Raw genomic sequence first — 14,208 nt, forward strand, 5'->3', positions numbered from 1 at the left:
GTGGTTTTGTGGGGAAGAGGCCAACATTTGACAAAATTAATAGAACAATGATGATCCAGAGGGAAGTAGAATTTAAGAAAATACAACAGTTGTTGGTGGTCTGGATGCAGAGAGAGATCATTCAACAGAGTAAGCTGAGATTTTATGAGTAGGCAATGGAATTCCCCAATGCAATAATAAGGTTATTTAGGAAGATATATGAAGGCTCAGAGGCAAAAATCAAAGTGTGAGGGGTTCATCTTTGATAAATTGAGTCTGAACAGAAGAACCAGTCATGGGTGTCCTCTTTTTCCTTTGTTATTTGCATTATATTTAGAACCTTTGGCAAAGAAAGTAAGGGACTTGAAATTCGATGATATAATTGGTATGGTATTCAAGAAAAGTTGGCTTTACTTGCAGATGATATTATTTTGTACCTGATAAAACCAGAAAAGGACATCTCTGTGTTGTGGAACATTCTGTGACAGTTAAGTATCTTTTTGGGATATAAAATTAATAAAGATAAAACAAAGGTTATAGCTGTAAACTATGTACCACACACAAATTGTTTCAGTAATAAAATGAAGTATTTAACACTAGCAGTTAAAACAGATTATGTTATGGCAGTCAAGGATATGTGGGAAGAGAATAAACAAAAGATAATACAAAAAGTGATAAACGGAAAGCTCATGCATATGGATATGGATAGCAAAATACAGGCAGTAAAAATGTTTTTAGTCCCTTTAGTTTTATACACAGGTCAGACATATTTTTATCAACCAGAGGAGAAGCTGTGGATTGTAATTAATGAACAGTTGAAGGGTTTTATCTGGGAGGAGAAAAGGGCAAGAGTCATGTGGGATAAGTTGATCCATCCAATAAAACAAGGGGGTTAAGAATTGTTTAGTTTGAAGGGATATTTTAGAGCTACAGTTAAGGCTCTTATTATATAACACAAGCAAGAAAACTACAACTTAAAGTTAAAGGTCTGATGATGAACTGGGGAGGAAATTCAATAAATATGGAAAGGGTGGGATTTTGGATGCAGATCCTTAAGGAGAATAACAACAGTCATACAGAATATTATATTCATGAAGCAGTAGAAAGTATACTAAGAACTAAGCCAATAGATAAATGAAAAAAGGAGATTCTGCCAATAGGGATGATTGCAATTAGGGGTACAGAGAATAGGCAGAATAGGCAAAAAGGAGCTGGAATTTATTGTAGGAAGCTGGCAAAGGAGCCAAAGTATTGGGAACAAATAAATAGGGAGGGAAAAGTAATAGAATGGGAAGAGGTCAAAAAGACATTCGGACTGGTGGATAATGATTGCCTCCCCTATCAGGGATTGATGTGAGAGTATAAGCAAAGAGAAAGGGATATTGGAATCCTAAGTAAAAGATCTGCAGTAGTTGAGTTTTCAGTTGAATATAGAATGAAAGCGACTGTTAAAAAGGGATAATTAGTAGGGCATATAATATATTTCATGATAACTATAGCAATCAGTCAGAGGAGGTCAGAAATGATTGGGAAGAGAGATTAGATAAGTAATTTACAAAGAGACAACGAGAGAAAGAGAACATGTATGGCTCCCAAATATGTAACAAAGTCTAGAAGATTTAGGATTTTTGCCTAGAAGTTTTTGCACAGGTATTTTTATACCCCACGAAGACTCCAAAGACTTTTTCCTCTGGTAGATGGCAAATGTTGGTCGTGTAATGGGGAAGAAAGGATACATGGGAGCATATGTCTTTGGAGAGTAATGAGTTGCCAGACTTTAAAATTTCCCTACACAGTACTCTGTCAAGAATACTGGGTGAGCTAATGAGTGTAACTAAGGAAATAATTTTCTGAGCTGAGATACAGGGTCTGAATTGCCTGGACACATTAAGGCCTTGTTAAGTTTAATTCTGATGGCTGTCAAAAAAGCAATAACTAGAAAATGGTAATCAAAGTCTAAACCAACCATACTTGAAGTAGAGTACTGTAACAGATATAAAAGAACAGGAAGTAGGATATTTAGAAAATTATAGGAGTAAATTACATAGATAAAAATGGAAGTTGTGGGAACAATACATGCAGAAAATTGTTTTGCAGGATGAATGATGTTTAACAGAAGACAGGAATGGAGCAATTTATATAATGTTGGATTGATTATATTGCATAGAACAATATATGTGATGTATGATGTTTGCAAATGTGAACTTGTTAATATGAAAATGTATGTTTGCCTGTGTCACAAGTGATAATTGAATAAAGGTGTTTAAAAAAAGAACTCTACATTCTACTTCCCTCATACACCTTTTAGTGAATGTAACACACACATCAGATGTAATATCAGCAGCAGTGTTTTCTTCCAAACTCAAAACTCTCTATACCACATGGCTCCCTCCCCAGCATAGAACCACCAGTACTATACCTAATGACTGGAACATAATATCAAGATAACCCATCTACATTTAAGTGAATTTTGCAGTCTAGGCATGGTGGATTTCAAAATTAAAGGGCTGGAGGGACAGCAGACAATATCTCTGGATGCCTTCTGAATAGCATAAAACATGATCTACCAGGCCTCTGGAACTGCTTTTTATCTGTAGCCTCCAAACAGGTTTCGTGCCTCATGAATGGAGAATTGTAACAGTCATCCCTCTGCACAAAGTGGGCTATCCACAGACACTGGAAACTACAGACCCCTAAGTCTCACTAATCTTATATGCAAAGTCATGGAAAGAATTATCATGGAAATGATCAGTAATGATATAGCAAGCCTCCTGACACTGGACACAGGGCAGTTTGTTTTTGTCAAGGGCATGTCATGCCTACTCAGCCTGGTGGACCTCTCTGAGAAGGCCACCAAAGCAATGGATGACAGCAAAAGTGTTCACACTGCTTATCTTAACCTGACCAATGCATTTGACACAATACTATGCTCAGGCATTGTTGACAAACTCAAGAGGTTAGGTACAAACCCGTATGTCACCCAGTGGATAGCCAACTGGCTCACAGATAGGACCCAGGAAGTTAGAATTGGAGAGTCCACCTCTACAAAGAGGCAATTCACAAGTCGAGTTCCTCATGGATCAGTCCTTGGACTGCTTCTTTTTGGCATTTATTTCTCTGAAGTCAAGGCCAATGTCAATAGTCTGTGGCTGGCTGGATAAATTTAGAGATGATTGCAAATTAAGAGCTGTCATTGAATCCTGCAGTGAGTTCTCCAGGAAGGGTTGACACAGTCAAACAACTGGTATCAGTGCCATAGACTAAAACTAAATACCAAGAAATACATAATAGTATCCTTTGGGAGGTCATCCACCCATGTTAATTATCATATTGACAACACACCCCTTAGAGTTGACCCAGTAGTCAGGGATGTAGGGGCATGTATAGACAGTAATCTAGCCTTTGATCAGCAAGTGTCTACAGTACTGAGAAAATCATTCTATGTTGCGCAGCTTATAAACAAAGGTATGGCATCTAAGTTCAAAGAAGTTATTGTCCACTGTATTTGGCATTCGTCACACCAATCATTGAGTACAATGCCCCCTTTGGTACGTATCTAACCAGGCATATCCAACAACTGGGATATCCACAAAGGCTCCTCACTAAAAGAATACAAGGCTTAAGTAAAATGTCCTATGCAGACTGCCTGAAGGCCCTATCCTTGTATTTGTCTCCTACAGGCTTATGAGGAGAGATCTATGCCTGGAATACAGGGCATTGTCAGACCCCAGTCGGATGAACCTCTTGCATATCCATAAAACAAACAGCACCAGATTTACCCATTCTAAAGACTTAAGCCTTACCTGTGATATTAATAGGACCTGTTGGAGAGACAAATATGTATCCCAGAAAATACCCTGTCTCTGGAACAGGCTCCCTTTACTGTGAAGCAGAGTTCCTCCCTAATCCAATTCAAGTGCAACTTGGACAACTGGATGGGAACAGGAACTTCATCTCAGTTTGGCACCTATGTCTCTAATGGTCACAGGCAACCTGTAAATGGTTCATTTCCTTGGCCCCTCCTTGTAAATGTTTCATCTCTCAAGCCCCTTGTTATACTTAGCAAGGGTATCAGAACTTGTCAGAGATTTGGGATGCATGGCTAGGCATAAAAAGGCCCTTGTGTTCATTAGTCTAATAAGCACCTTTGAATCTATGAACCTATAAAGCCCATTGTGACAATTTTGGCATTCAATCTTTCTGATGCCTGAGCTATTGCAGAGAGGCATTCTCAGTAATTAATGCAAATTCCCTGCCCAACAAATAGCACTTTAGGGTAGTGAGGTCCAATTTTATAGCAAGACATTATATTGCTGGACACCATCTCTCAACATCGCTGCATTTTCTGCTTATATAACAGATGGAATGTTCATCCCATCTATAACCTGAGGCAAGATGCACCTATGCCTACCGTAGAGGCATCAGTATATACTAAGAACTGCCTGGAAAAGACTGGAGCAAGATATCTCCATCTGTAGTCTAAGACAAGATACACCTATGCCTACCTCAGAGGCATTTGTGTCTGCTAAAAATTGCTTGGAAAAGTTTGGAGCAACACATCTCCATCTGTATTCTTATACAAGATACACCTGTAGCTACCTCAGAGGCATCTGTAAATACTAAGAACTGCTTCAAAAAAATTAGAGCAATACATGTACATCTATATTCTCAGACAAGACACACCTATGGCTACCTCAGAGGCATCTGTATATACTAAGAATTGCTTTGAAAGTCAGTAGCAACACATCTCCATCTGCAGTCTGAGCTAAGATGCACCTATGCCTACATCAGAGACATCTGTGTATGTTAAGAACTGCTTGGAAAAATGAGAGCAACACAGTAATATTTCAGTTGCCTAAAGGCTTGCTCTGCTTCATCTGCCTACTTAATCTTCAAGGGAGTCTTACCTTTGGTTACGACAGTCAGAGGACAAGTAGTAGGAACAAAATTAGGAATAAATTTATAATAATAAACATTCAAGCAAGTGGGTGGTGTTCAAAAGTTTGGCAGTACTTCATTTTTCTCAACCTTGGTTTCACTAACCCTTGGTCTATTACAAAGACCAAATATTGGATTTTTGCCATGTTTAACTTGCATTTAGTTAGGTTAACAGTCAACCCAACTTGATACAAGGAATTTGAAACAGCTTGAACTTTAGGGAGACAGCTTTCCCAAATTTCAGAAAATATTAGTAGGTCATCCAGGTAGACTGCTACTTATCTGGTGTGAGTTTAATAATGTTGTCCATTGGGCTTGCAAGATGGCTGCACACTGATCCACTGGCCAATTACAACTCTTCAAGTGTGAAAACAGAAACTTTGGAAAATGACAAGTAAAAATTAACAGTTTGGGTAAAATTAAGTTGCTAGTTAGTCACTACACTGTTGGGATATCAGCAAAGAAGAAATCTGGGTAAAGTAAGAGAAAGTCAACTAGAAAAGGAAAAGAAAAAAAGTTCAAGGGGAAGAGCCCTGTAGCTGTTCAGCAAAAAAAGCCTTTTAGGTTTCAGCTTTGGTACAGCAGATAGCTTCTGCTAATTCGGAAGAAAAATAAATCAGATGCATTCAAGTGTGTTTAAAATAATGAAACAGTGGAGGAATATATAAAAAAATCAAATGACAGCAGGTTGGAAAGAATAGAAGAAGCTTTAAGTAGTTATTCAGATGTGCTGATAAACCTGTAGAAATCAGAGGATGAAATGAAGGAAAGACTAGCAGAATATGAAGCTTCTCAAGAAAAAATGTTTTAAAAAAAGCAGAAGTACAGAACACAACACTCAGACAAAACATGAAATTTTCTGCTATACCAGAGAAACTGGAAGGAATAATTTGGATTAAATGTATGAAAATTCAAATAAGCAATTAGACAGGTATTCCATGGCAGGATTTGTTAACTGAATGGGCGTACCATGTGTATTCTCCAACCTTGGCAATGAGAAAGCAGTCAGGATGTAGTCATACCAGCAAAAAGATCTGTTCCAGAGAAAACTGTGGCAGAAGGGGAAATATTAAAAAAAATGGGGACACCAGGGTATTCAAGGCAAAGGATTATTCACTGTACACCAGGCAGAAGAGAATTGACTTTATCCTTGTAATTGGAGTATGGTGAGAAAAGGTGTGACATTTAAGTTGCTATTTCTAACTGTTTTTAGAATATTTTTCCTGGAAGATCAAAGACATATTGGTTGCAGAACATACTAAGGAAGAAATAACACTTTTCTATTTTTCCATTTATTTCCTACTTTCACGACTAGCATAGCATAGCTAGAGTGGGGTGAGAGGGGCAACTTACATGGGTGTAAAGGACTGGGGGCGTGATTGGCATCCATCATCCCAATTGTTCTTTCATGCAATAGCATTTTGGTCTATCCTAAGCACTGTAGCACTCTATGGCTAAACAGTAGTTTACTACAGTTTAAAAGAGAAAAGTTTTTTTTTTTTATTAAACAAAAACCTGAGCACCATTGTGCTCCATTTAGGCAGGGTATAAACTATTGCTGCAGTTTAAAAGAATATTTTGTTTTACCGAAGTGTGAGGAAGGAGGGGTGGGGCAAAGAAATGGGACCTGAATAGCTATGACAGGAGGGAGGTGGGCCATCAGTAGAAGGAATGAATATTTTTCTTATATTCTTCACTTGAAGGGCTGGGGAGGGGTGCACTGTGTGTACTGTAGTACTGTCTGCAGGAAGCATCCTGCATGTCTTGCAGAGATCTTTTTTTTTTTTTTTACTCTTTACCTGCAGAGCTGAGAGGATGGGTTGTTAGTCTGGGGACCAGCACTGGGTGTCAGTTGAGTCAGCTGCACTCCAGCTTTTACATTATTGCTGGTGATCTTCCTCTTCATCTCAGCCATGTTATACTGGTCTCTGGTTCAAGTCTTAGGCACTCCTGATTTTTCTGGTCAGTTCCTGAGCTTTTTTCTGTCACCCATTCATTTGCTTGGCTTAGCAATTTTATCATGGAATGTCAGTGGTATTGCAGATATATACAAAAAGCCAAGACTACTGAAGTATATTTAAGAAGTGTAAGGTGCAAATAGCAATGTTACAGGAGACACAATTTGATAGAAATGAGCATGTGAATTTGGCAAAAAAGGACTTCAGAACAGATATTCAGCCGAGTATCAGGGACAAAGGCAAAGGAGGTAATAATATAGCAATAACCCACACCTGGGTGTGGGTAATGCTGGATTTATCCACCAAACAAAGCCAACCGTGGGTAAATACAGCATTACCCACACCCAGAAGTGGGTTATTGCTATTATACAATGACATTATTTAAGAAAAGAAATAATTACTTTTCTTAAATAATGGCATTGTATAATGCCTCTTTACTGCCCTTCCGCAGCTGTCTGGTATTCTGCGGCAGTTCTGATGTACTGCGCATGCCTACGCAATACATCAGAGCTGTGGGCAAAAGCACTATTTCGCTATGTTAAATGGGTTTAACATAGCAAGACAGTTTTAAAATAAGCAACGGATATCTCCGTTGCTTATTTTAAAGCTGTCTCGCTATGTTAAACCCATTTAATATAGCGAGACAGCTTTAAAAAAAAGCAACGGAGATCGCAAGATCTCCGTTGCTTTTTACACTGTTAAGCTATGTTAAAGGAGTTTAACATAGCGAGACAGCTTTAAAAAAAGCAACGGAGATCTCCGTTGCTTTTTTTAAACCTGTGTCGCTATGTTAAACTCTTTTAACATAGCGAGACAGTGTTTTATACTAACGGAAAAAGTCCGGGCGACCGGACCTTTTTCCGTTAGTATATTGAGGGATTTACAACGGGCACGCTGGTTGGGCTGGCCAATCAGCGTGCACGTTTTAGGGGAGGAATTGTATAATACTGATTATGAGAGAGGCTCCAATAGTGATAGAAGTGGAGTGGACAGGAAAGATAATAACAGTACATTTGTCTTAATTGTGGGTTATAGGCAGGGAAGGAGGACTACATTGGCATGTATTTATATTCCACGTAAAACTACTGTTATGGAACCGAAGAAACTTTTAGGAGAAATAATTAGCTTTCAACAGGGAATATTGTCTACCAGTAAGGACTGTAACTTGATTTGCATTAGTGAGGATGCATCAGGGGGATCTAAGAGGGTAAATATAATAAAAAAGGTAGATTTCTGAAGAAAAATATGAGAATTTTTGGAATGGAAGATGTGAATTTACCAGCAGGAGCTCAGACCGAATGTATACATTATTCTCCTAGGTTATTAATGAACTAAACTAGGCTAGACTGGATGAAATTGCATTTCACAATTGCACTGGTATTAAATTGAAAGCTTTGAAACACATCCAAACAACTATTTCAAGTCATGTAGCAATAAAGACTAAAATTAGCCTGCATTTCACATCTGATTATATCCTCTGTCACTGAAACAGCAGGAGCTCTGCCGTACATCATTCCACTGAGAAATGGCCCTATGTAAAGGCTGTACCTGCCAGTGGTAGACTTCTGGGATTGTTTGCCATTGTGCAATGTAAGCAAGTTTAACATAAAGTGCCTAGCTGTATGTTAACATAAACCAGTCAGATATTTCCTGCTCTGTGCTGGACAGTGACTTTGACATTCCCTAAGAGACTAGTCCTTAAACTATAGACCACTGACTTAATTGGTCATTGTCCAGTCGTGTAACCATTAGATTACACTGTCAAAACCAGTTATGTCCTTCCCTAGCTTCTTGGTCTCTGCTTTAAGTAACTAAAAGAAAACATATTTGACTTTGTGTTGCATGCTAATAGTTTAGCAACAGCTATAAACTGATTGCTTTCTAAAGTAAAGGGTCTCTTTGGTTTGGTAATATCACTGACTCAATGCCATCTCAGTTCAATTCCTACTTTATACAGATAGTACTATCTATTATTAATATAATAGCAGTTCACCTCCCCCCATCTTCTGCTAACCAGTCATATTCATTCTCCTCCCTATCAATCTCTACCTCTACTATAAGAAATCTTCTACTGAAACTAAAATTGACATCTTTAACTGCTAACCAGCTAACAAATTACCTAAAAATAGTAGCTTGAATCGTGTCTTTCCCTGTATCCATACTGATAAACCAATCCATATCTAAGATATATGTCCCATCCATCTGAAAAAAAATCCTATATAATACCATTGCACAAAGGTGGCATATCCAACTATAGACCTATTGTCATCCTATCCCCTCTGTCTAAATTACTAGAAAAGCTCATCCACTCACAATTTCTGCAGTATGTTAACCTTAACAACCTTCTCTCCAAAACCCATCATGGTTTTAGACCTCACCATAGTACTACCACTGCTCTCCTCAGCTTCACCAATATCATAAACCACTACAGGAATGACAGAGACCTGGTATCGTCACTATTCCTAGATTTATTAAAACAATTTTGCAGAGTATCCCATCAATATCTTCCTACTGAACTTTCTTCCCTCCGCCTTACCCACCCCTGTCTCATGGTTCCATAGCTATCTGATGGAGAGGCAGAGAGGCAGCAGTCAAATGGAAACAAAATCTCTCTTCCTTCTGACCAGTCACATTTGGCATCCCAGAAGAATCAACATTAGGCCCTCTCTTATTCAACATTTTTATAAACAAACTACATACTGTCTCCCACCTCACTAGCATAGGTCAATATGCTGATGGCTCAACCTTTATATGTACAACTCCATCTCTGCCAGCACTTCTGGCATCACCCAAAAATCATTTCACTGCTACTGAAAGTTGGCAAAAAGATGCAAATCTACTTTTAAAATCTAAACAAAAAACAACTTATGCTCTTCACTTGCAATCAATACCAAAGTGAAACACAATCTGTCAAAATAATCCCATCCAATACCACAGAATTGAAACCGTAATCTAACTTCCTAATAGACAATAACCTCAAATATGGCCAACACATATCGCAAGCCATTAAAAAAACACACCAGAAACTCAGCTCCCTCTATAGAATCAAACACTACTTGACAGATGATGCAAGACAAACACTAGCATCTATCTACCTTCTTCTATACCTAGTATATGCTTCAACTATTCTTACAAACCTAAATACTACACTTATAGCTAAATTTTCCATCTATTACGATATAGTAGCCAAATTTGCTGCCAGTCTACCACTGTTGTTTCACCAATATCATAAACCAACATTGGAATGACAAAAACCTGGTAACTTCACTATTCCATGAAACAGTGGCAAATCAAATTGCAGTTAAGCCATGATAAAGCACACATTATTATTTGAGGGATAAAAATTCAAAGGGGGATATTCCTGGGTGATTCTTTGTCACCGCTGCTCTTTTGTCTTGCCCTTAACCTATTAAGCTGTCTACTTAACAGATTAGACAATGGCTATAGTTTGGCTCCCAGAAAACAACAAAGTGTAAAGACTTCTCATCTTCTTTTTGTGGATGATTTAAAACTGTATAGTTCATCAGATGAGGAATTGAAAGCATAACTGCAAATGGTCAAAGCTTTTTCAGTTGATATAAGTATGTCATTTAGTCTTGATAAATGTGCAAAATCAACCTTCAAAGCAGGAAAGCTGCAGCACCAAGAAAACATCAGGGTGGGACAGGAATGTGATATAAAAGAACTTGAGCAAAAGGGAGTGTATAAATATTTGAGAATTGATGAAGGAGCATCAATTAAACATGAACAAATATGAATAAAACTTAGAAAGGAATATTTTAGAAGACTGAAATTAATACTGAAAACAGTGCTGGCATCTAGGAACAAAGTCCAAGCTATAAACCAACTTGGTCTTCCTGTCCTAACTTACAGTTATGGAGTGATTGACTGGCCCCAAAAGTTGTATCAGCTGGACAGGAAAACAAGAAGGATGATACATGCTTATCAGATGATTTATTAAAATCATTTTAATCATCTGCGGGTAGTGCAGTTCTGCAGCACTTAACATTATCACCTCACAGCAAGAGATTCCCCGATTCGATTCTCATCTGGGGTGCCTTCTGTGTGAAGTCTGCATATCCTCTCTGCTTTCACGTGAGTTTTCTCCGGTTTCTTCCTACATTCCAAAGACATGAGTCTGGAACATTTCTCTCCCGGCCATCGCTGAAAATAGGCTCTGTCCTAGTTGAACTTTCCTGGTCAACAAATGTTAAATAAACAAACAATCAAACAAACAAACAAACAAATAAATAAATAAAATCAGTGCACACCAAGACTATATAGGGTCTATATTATATCAGCGAATGTTAATTTATCAACCCTTTAAAATCAAAACCTGAAATTCCAGAAGACACGGAACAGAGTTTTCGGGACTTTGCCATTTCCTCCACTGTGGTGCAATCTCGGAGTTGGTATATTTAAGTAGGGGAGTGTGGGAGGCACAGCCCCCCACATTGGGGGTGTTGGGGGTGAAGCCCCCACTTTATTTTGTTTTTTGAACTTTTTTTTTTTTTGGTGGAACAGCGATTTTTTTTTTCCCTGGACCAGTCTCTCAGCTTCACTCTCCAGCTCAACAAAACTAGGAAAAAATGTTAATGCACTACTATTCTGGGCCAACAAACTGACCCCATGTCTTTAAAAAGCATCCAGATCAGCCCTCAGTAAAGGCAATTTCCTCTCTCAGCTAGATCATGGCCTCCCTTGGTAGCATCTGCTTCAGAAACAAATGCCACAGACATACAATCAATAAGCAATAAAATCTGAAGGCTCAACACTCTCTCCACTAAGCATGAACAGCACTGCTAAACCTTAGAAAGTCAAAATGGCTCCAAGTCATGCAAAAACCTGACTTCCTATTAGGCTCTGAACTGCTCAAAATTATATACAACCACACATTCTCCCCCTTATCATTTAAACTAATATAACAGCCGCATCCTACAACTTCAGGAATCATGACAATTCAACTCTCCACACCAAACCCAAAAAACAAGCTTCACTGGCCAAACCACTGCTTCTCTGTTCTCAATCCCAAAATCTAGGAATCTATTCCCTCCTTTCTCAAAGAAATCGCAGATATACCCCAGGGATTACTTCAGTGTCACTGCTTGACAGAGGCACAGAAAAATGATAGGCATAGTTTTTATTCAAACTAAAGGGGTGGCGAAAGCCACATAACTATGGGCTAGGCTTATAAATGCCCTTGGGCAGATAGCCTAGTATGAACCTATGAACCTAAATATCATCATAACCAGTGTTCTGGACACAACTACAAAACACATCTACTGAAACTTGCTAAATGCCAGTGTTATGCCCCTGGACACATCACCCCAGCATGCCATTTTCTAACATTGTCTGATAGCTTTCTTATGCTCAATAGCCTTCTGGCTGTATATCATACCGATCTTAAGATTTGACTCTGTAATATATAGTACCTATAACTTCTCCATATTGCGTAACTATTTTACCTTATTGTTACATTGTATTGCAGTGACACTGTATCAATATTGTGGTAATTAATTTTATTGCTATAATTTTTTCCTGTGATGAGATTGCTAATTCATGATCAGTGCTCTTACTCTCAACTGTTTTGTAAGGAACCCATAATGTTTCTCAAAATTTTGTTCCATTCCTCTTAAAATTGTAAATGTGTCCCTAATTTGGGACCTTTTCCTTAGATAATTTTGCTCTGTTCCAAATTCTGTTGATAAAAGTTGAGAGCTCTGTTGCTTTACCCATGTACAAATAAATAAAATAAATAAACACATAAAACATTTTTATTTTATTATTTTATTTTATTTTACATTTGTTGACTGGGAGTGTCCAGCTGAGCTATTGCCCTTTTTCATCGGAGGCCCGGGGAGAAAAGCACCAAAGATGTACAATGCAATAAAAATAGCAATACAGATACATTTCAATAAAAATAGCACTAGAGAATTTTGGTAGTTAAAATACGTAAGCTACATACATGTATATTGTTGACAGATAAAACAGTACTATAAACAAAAAGGAGAATGTTAAAAAAAGTAGAATAAGTTGTATGTTTTGGTTTAAAAAGAGAGTTGAGTAAATCTAAGGTTTTGTATGCAGAGTAGCAGAAACTTAAAAGGTTACGTAAGAATTTCAGGGAGCAGAGTATAGAAGAAGCTTTGGAGGTTGCATAAAAAGCATAGGATGAAGTAGTTAATAGTAAGTTTTAGTAGGTTAGTTTGACTGTATTGTAAAGGTAGGTAATAATCAGGGAGGATGAGTACAATGGCAGGACCAGTGTTTTTTAAAGTGGTCTTTGGTTGCTAGCTTAAATTGTTTGGGGTGAGTCAGGGTCCTTATATCTAGTGGGAGTTTGTTCCATGCAATAGAGAGATGGTAGACATATAAGCTGCACCCTGTGTTGGATATGGGTTTATGGATTTTAGTAGGTCTTTGGTTGAGCTTCAGAGAAGTCTGATAGGGAAGTAGTGAAAGATGAGAGAAGATAGAGTTGGACAGAAAGCAGGCTGATATAGGATGGAGTGTATGATTTAGAGTTGAGATTGTAGGAATAGGTGAGGTAGTTTGGGCCAGTTCAGGTATTTTAGGGAGAGACAATGGTGAGAGTTATATGTTTGTTGAGCTGCAAATCTAGCTATTTTGTGGTAGGTTGATTCTAATTTGGTAAGTAGGGAGGAGTTCTGATTTGTGAGTATTTGGGAACAATAGGTTAAGCATGGCAGAAGGTAGGCATAGGTAAGAGAAATCCTAGCTTCAGTAATTAGGAATTTGTTGTTCCTATACAGTAGTCCTAGCTTTTGCTGTTTTTTTTATACAATTGTTAATGTGAAGATCAAATTTTAGTTGGTTGTCAATGGTAATGCCAAGGAGATTTGTGGTAGCTTTGACTTCTTTAGAAGTATTGTTTAGGGACCTTATGGAGAAGGAAAGTTTAATGTGGTTTGCAGATTTAGGTAGAAAGAGTAGTAATTTTGTATTCTTAGGGTTGAGGATGAGCTGATTAGGAGCCATGTCTCTACTGAGTTGAAAGATGTCTGGGTATTTGTTAGGAGTTCTAAGGGAGGATTAGCAATAGTTATGACTGTAGAATCATCTGCGTATTGGACAATGTTAGTTTGAGGACAAGAGGAGTGAAGTGAGCTGGTGGAGATATTAAAGAGTAGAGGTCCAAGAATGAAACCTTGGGGAACACCAGTTCTTACTGAGAGAGGGGTAGATAGTCCCATCGTACTGACTGCAGCCTATCAGAGAGATAGCTAGAGAACAATGCAACTGTATCAGGGGAGAAGTTTAGGTCTACAAGTTTACTAAGTTGCAATGTGTGTAAGACAGTGTCAAAAGCCTT

The sequence above is a fragment of the Protopterus annectens genome, chromosome 1.part1 (genome assembly GCF_019279795.1).
Source record: "Protopterus annectens isolate FY-2018-M chromosome 1.part1, PAN1.0, whole genome shotgun sequence".
Lineage (NCBI taxonomy): Eukaryota > Metazoa > Chordata > Ceratodontiformes > Protopteridae > Protopterus > Protopterus annectens.